Source organism: Leopardus geoffroyi, chromosome B1, assembly GCF_018350155.1.
Source record: "Leopardus geoffroyi isolate Oge1 chromosome B1, O.geoffroyi_Oge1_pat1.0, whole genome shotgun sequence".
Taxonomy (NCBI): domain Eukaryota; kingdom Metazoa; phylum Chordata; class Mammalia; order Carnivora; family Felidae; genus Leopardus; species Leopardus geoffroyi.
In genome coordinates, this window is record NC_059327.1 from 151,981,514 (window position 1) to 151,987,475 (window position 5,962).

Sequence of the window (5,962 nt, forward strand, 5' to 3'; positions counted from 1 at the left end):
CTTTTATAGTAGCTTTAAATGTTTCCTTTGTTTGACTACATCCTATTTGCAACCAGTCATCCACTCATTTCTAAAATATTTAAGGAGGAATCACTATGTCCCCAGTATTTTTCTAAATTCTGTGGGCAAAGACAAGGACAAAACGCTGGAGCATCATGTTAATTAACTCTTTTCTTCCTGTAGGAGGTAGAATTTCATAGAATAAAGCAACAGGTTCTATTGGCCTCTGGTTTCTAGTTGGGTTAGCCAATGAGCAGTATCAGCAGTTTGTCATGTACAGCCCAGAGGAATGAAGTGCAAGTTTTTATTCTGTTAGCATCCTGTCTCCTGAACAATAGCTCAGCTGCATTCAGGCAAATCTGTCTCCTGTTTTTCCTACAGGCTTATGCATGGTAAAAAGTCCCCACTGTGTTTTACCACTGCACACTCATCTTCATTAACCACACTCACACTTTCCTATGGTCTCTTACAAAACCTGTTTGAGTGTGTCATCTGTTTTCTGCTTAGCCCTTCATACATACACTGCAAACCTGGAAGGTAAATTGTCTTACAGGTCATGAGACCACTCTTGATCAGGGCACCCTGGGAGCCTAGGACCTAGTAAGTCAGAGGAATTAAAACTGTAACTAGGGACACCTACTTAATCACCTCTCCACTGTTACATACACAGAGGTATAAACTATTAAATGTGAAATATACGTTATTGTACAGTGCTCTGTACTTCTAAAACTTATGTGCTAAGATCAGTTGTATTAATCTGTGCATTTCACAGTTAGTATATACTATTCTCCCTTCTTAATAACCTTTCCTTCACCAATTATTCAGTTCTATCAAAGATACCACCATTCCCCTTAGTCACCCAAACAGGATATGTTATAGCAATTTTTAATCACTTTCTCTGTTTTATTGCAAGCATTTATCCACTAATTTTTAAAACGCTTGGTGAACAATTCCTTTGTGCCAGACAATTTTCTAGGTCCTTGGATACAGATAAGAATAAAATAGGAGAGCTGCAGCCTGAAAGAAGAATAAACATGTAAACAAACATATGAAAAAAATAGATGATTGGCTGGTTTCTGAGTAACTGAGGAAAAAATAATGATGTGGAAGAGAGAAATGTGATCATTGTCATAAAGATTTCTTTTAAGTTGTTATGACAGAGAATATAATGTTACAGGTGGTGAGGATCCTGTGAACTGGCAAGTAAAGGATGAGCTAGAGCCTGCCATGCAAAAACGGCTTAAAAAAGAAAAAAAAAGTTGCATTTCAGCCAGAAAGACAAACACATGCAAAGTCCTAGAAATAGGAAAATGCTAGGAATGTTCCAGAACATTAAAAAAAATCCACTATGGATAGAGTATAATTAGTTGTAGAATTACATGGACCAGATCATGTTGAATTTTGCAGTCCATAGGAGGAATTAGACTTTTATTGTTAGGAAAATAGCAAGTCACTGATGTATTTACACTGGAGAATTATATGATTTAAATTTAGTTTTTTAAAAGTTCTTTTTGGCTGTTTACTGGAGTTGAGCTGGGAGGGAGCAAGAGGGGAATCAGGAAAAACAGCAAAGAAGCCAGGTGGTATTGTCAAAGCTGGAAACCAGTAGAGAGATTAAGGATCTATTATGGGATTAATTATGCAGAATAAAGGAAAGGGTGATATCTGGAATGACTCCTATAATTCACCTTCAACAATCATGAGTGTGTTGGTGGCATTAACAGATGGGGAAGACTGAGTATCGCCTTGTTCTGTACATTCTGTTTCTGAAATCTTTCTGACATACGCCCACACCATAACCCATTTCTCAACAATCCCCTTAATTGAAGTGAGTTCTTTAACTTTAGTGATGGTTTCCCAAACAGTCTTCTGCAAATATTCAGCACACAGTTAAAAGATTTATATTGTTGAAACAGGGTTCCAGAAACACGCTTCCCTTGTCATCCCCCCAAAAAGCCTTGCAAAGAATCTCTCTTAGACAAGGGTAGGGCTCCTAGGACTCAATCATGGTTTCTGAAACCTCTCTTCCAGCTTTATAATTTATTCATCTATTTCTCTTCTTCTTGTGCTACAACACATAAAAACTTGATGTTCTCCATATTCCCCATGCATGTTCCTATATCTATTCTTTTGCACCTCCTAACTCTGAATAGAATGTATTACCCATCGTCATATGATCAAATACTTATTATCCAGGGCCCAAGGCAAATTCAAAAAAAAATTTTTTTAGTAAAGTCTCCTTTTCTTTTCAAATAAAAAAAAATTCCTCTCCTCTGAAAACCCATTATACTTTATTTGTACCCTTTCATGCCCCTTAACTCTTGCTGCCTTATATTATCATTTGATAGGACTATGGGATATTCTCCATTATAATGTATGTTCAACATCAGAAAAAATATCTGATTAAATTGTTCATACCCCATAACATTTACCCATATTAGTCTATCAAAAAATGTTAAATGACTAGATCTAAAAGATTAGAAGATGTCTAATAAATCTAAATGTCTATTAAATTGATGGAAATTAACAGTCAATGGGTCAAATTGATTCATGAGATACACTGAATGAGTCAATGAAATGTGACTCAGATGTTGGCCAATGTGACTCTGCTCTTTAAAATTAAAAAAAACATGGGTATATCCACCTATCTCCTTCCCATGATAAGTAAAATAACCTCAACATTTCCATAAATTGGTAAAGACCTCTAGTTAACACATACTTCTGATTCTGAGTTTTTGCTCCTGCCAAGGAGAAAGAGTTCCTCAGTCTTTCTACAGCGTCTTTCTTCTGTCTCACAAGTAAAGTGTGGAAATTGATTTGATTTCCATGATTAAAATTAAGTATGTCAACAAGCACAAGAACAAAACACTAGAAATGGGCAAATATGTATGTCTAAAGCCCTTATCTAGCTCCCAACATCTTTCCTGCACCCATCTCCCAGCACCTCTTTGCCCAGAACCCTGTTGCCCCATACCCTTGAGTTTCTTGCTTCCTCTGTTCCCCACCCAAAGCAAACAAAACTCACATTCCCTTATTTATTATGATCTCCAACCCCAGCTCAGCCACAGACTTCACTTATAGTTAATGTCTCTTATTAAGCAACATCCACACCCTTTACACTGAGAAAGAAACTAGCAGTTTTAAATCTTTAGACTTTCTTTTTATTTTACCAATTTCTACATGGAAGGGAAGAATAAAGAGGTTTATTTTTTCCCCAGGTAGAAGTTACAAAAAAAAAACACATATGCTTGCCTGTACACACAATCTCATTCTCTCTTACATACACACACACACACACACACACACATACACACACACACACTTACCTGCACACACACTCATGCATGCACGCACATTTCAGAAGCCCCAAGTGGCTGTTTGGTTTTTAAGTTTAAACATGTTTTTTAATTACTAAAGTTCAGGTATTCCAAAAATATGGGCCTGCATACTGGTAACTCACCTATAATCAAATACCTTAAAAACAGTGTATATAAACCTACAACAGAAGCAAAATAAGTTAATTTAGGAAACTTTTTATGTAACTTTTCATTTTTGGTCATTTATTCTAACAACTGTTTCTCAAGTGCATTCATTTTTTGGTCATTCATTCTAACAAATGTTTTTTTAAATGCATACTACACAGTAACCCTCATGCCTAACACTGGGAATAGAAGAGCAGCCTAGAAACTTATGACATTGTCCTGGAACTTGTAGTCTGGCACAGACGATGGACAATGAACAAGTTATTACAAAGTTTCCTGGTGATAAAGCAGTAGGATAATACCAAAGCACATAAGATGCAGAATTAATTTATCCTGGAGAAAGCAATCTTTGAGAGTTACAGAATAATTAACTAGGGAGGCTATGTTAATCCAAACATGTTACATATTAAATGATGGATCTATATCTAGATAATTTCAGGAGGTTCTAAGTGACTGAATTTTGTTTTCTAAGCTTCATTTTATTCATTTTATCCAATTAAAAAATTAATAGTCGTTTTATGGTTATATTCTTTTAGTTACAAGCAATGCTAACTTTATTATAATGATAGGAAATATCCTTTAAAGCATATTTAATTGTATTTTTTAAATGCAAATAAAATCAAAGGTAGTTGTTAACTAAATACTAGTATAGGTGGTATATAGCTATCACAAAATTTTTAATGTCACATATGATTAAGTGGTTTGGAAATACTGAGAAGCATTTTAAGAAGTGGTATATATACAGCTTTCTCAAAAGATGCCAAAGTTATTTAAGTTTGAAACTCAATTTAAGGGGCGCCTGGGTGGCGCAGTCGGTTAAGCGTCCGACTTCAGCCAGGTCACGATCTCGCGGTCCGTGAGTTCGAGCCCCGCGTCGGGCTCTGGGCTGATGGCTCAGAGCCTGGAGCCTGTTTCCGATTCTGTGTCTCCCTCTCTCTCTGCCCCTCCCCCGTTCATGCTCTGTCTCTCTCTGTCCCAAAAATAAATAAACGTTGAAAAAAAAAAAAAAAAAAAAAAAAGAAACTCAATTTAATATTTTATAGTTATATATCCATATATAAATGTATACATGTGGATACATACATATATATTTAATACTGAGAGCACATAAAACAATATTCTAATGAAGAATATTTTAAGGTAATGAGATTGTGATTTTTCTTCAACTTGGGCTTTTTTTTTAATTTATATCTTTATGTTTTACTTTTTTTGTTTTTTTTTCTCTTGGTTGATAAAAAGAATCAAACAAAAACTAAATATCTATATATTTTACTTGGCACAGGCTGATATGACATATTACCATAGACTGGGTAGCTTAAAAAAAGAAATTTACTTTCACACAGTTCTTGAGGCTAAGGAAGTTCAAAGTCAAGGTGCTGGCTGATTTGATTCCTGGTGAGAGTTCTCTCTGCCTTGCAGATAGCTACCATCTCCCTGGAGGAAGAAAGTGAGAGAAAGATGTGGAGGGGGGCAGCTCTGGTGTCTTTTCCTCTACTTATACGGACACTAATTCCACCATGGGGAATCCACCCTCATGAACTCATCTAAACCTGATTATCTCCAAAAGCCCTATCTCCAAATGATGAGGGAGCATAACACAAGCTGAGGGCAAAGCACAGCCAGCACAGTGTCCCCCTCCTCCCCTCCCCTCTGCCCGCCCAGGTAGAATATGTATGATATTCCTCAGGCACTCCTGGCTGCCCAAGTACAAACGAAAGGAAAGAAAACAAATCGTTAACGGACAGAGATCACAGTCACGCAGGACACGAACCTCCATCAGTTTACAAATATCTTAATAAATTACAAGAAAAAGGCAATCTTACCAATAGCCTAATCTCCAGGAATCTATACACTCTGTTTCCTGAAGCCCCTAATATCATCCTCCCCTCCATAGTTATGTAGGGCACAAAGACAAGAAGGAAATGGCAGGTAAAATTAAATTTCCTTATAACCTGCAGCCCATCGACAAATACTTGAGACAAATACAGAGTATATCATTTCTCGAGGAACCCTCTACTGTCCTAATGTTAATGCCTTACTAGAGGAAAAACAACCTTAGCTTGACAACAGCGAGGTTCAGGTATCTTAGGAGTCCTCTTTAGCGTATCACAGTCTTTCTGGAGGCCTCCCTTTTGACTTTACCTCGCCCAACTCCATAGTATATAATCCATCATTCTTCACAACCCCAGTGCAGCTCTTTGTGCCCATAGGTCCCGTCCTTGTGCTTTTATAAAGTCACCTTTTTGCTCTGAAGATGTCTTCAAGAATTCTTTCTTGGCAGCCAGCTCTGAGCCTCACCAGCCCTCTGAAACCTCATCACAAACACTCCCACATTGGGAGCTGGAGCTTGAACATATAGATTTTGAGAGGGTAAAATCAATCCAAATGGAATATAATAGCACCTCCATGTAACCATGTTTTCCAATGATACACTTTTGTTAAGGATATTTTGCTTTCCTCATAGTTTTCCATTAGTGTTA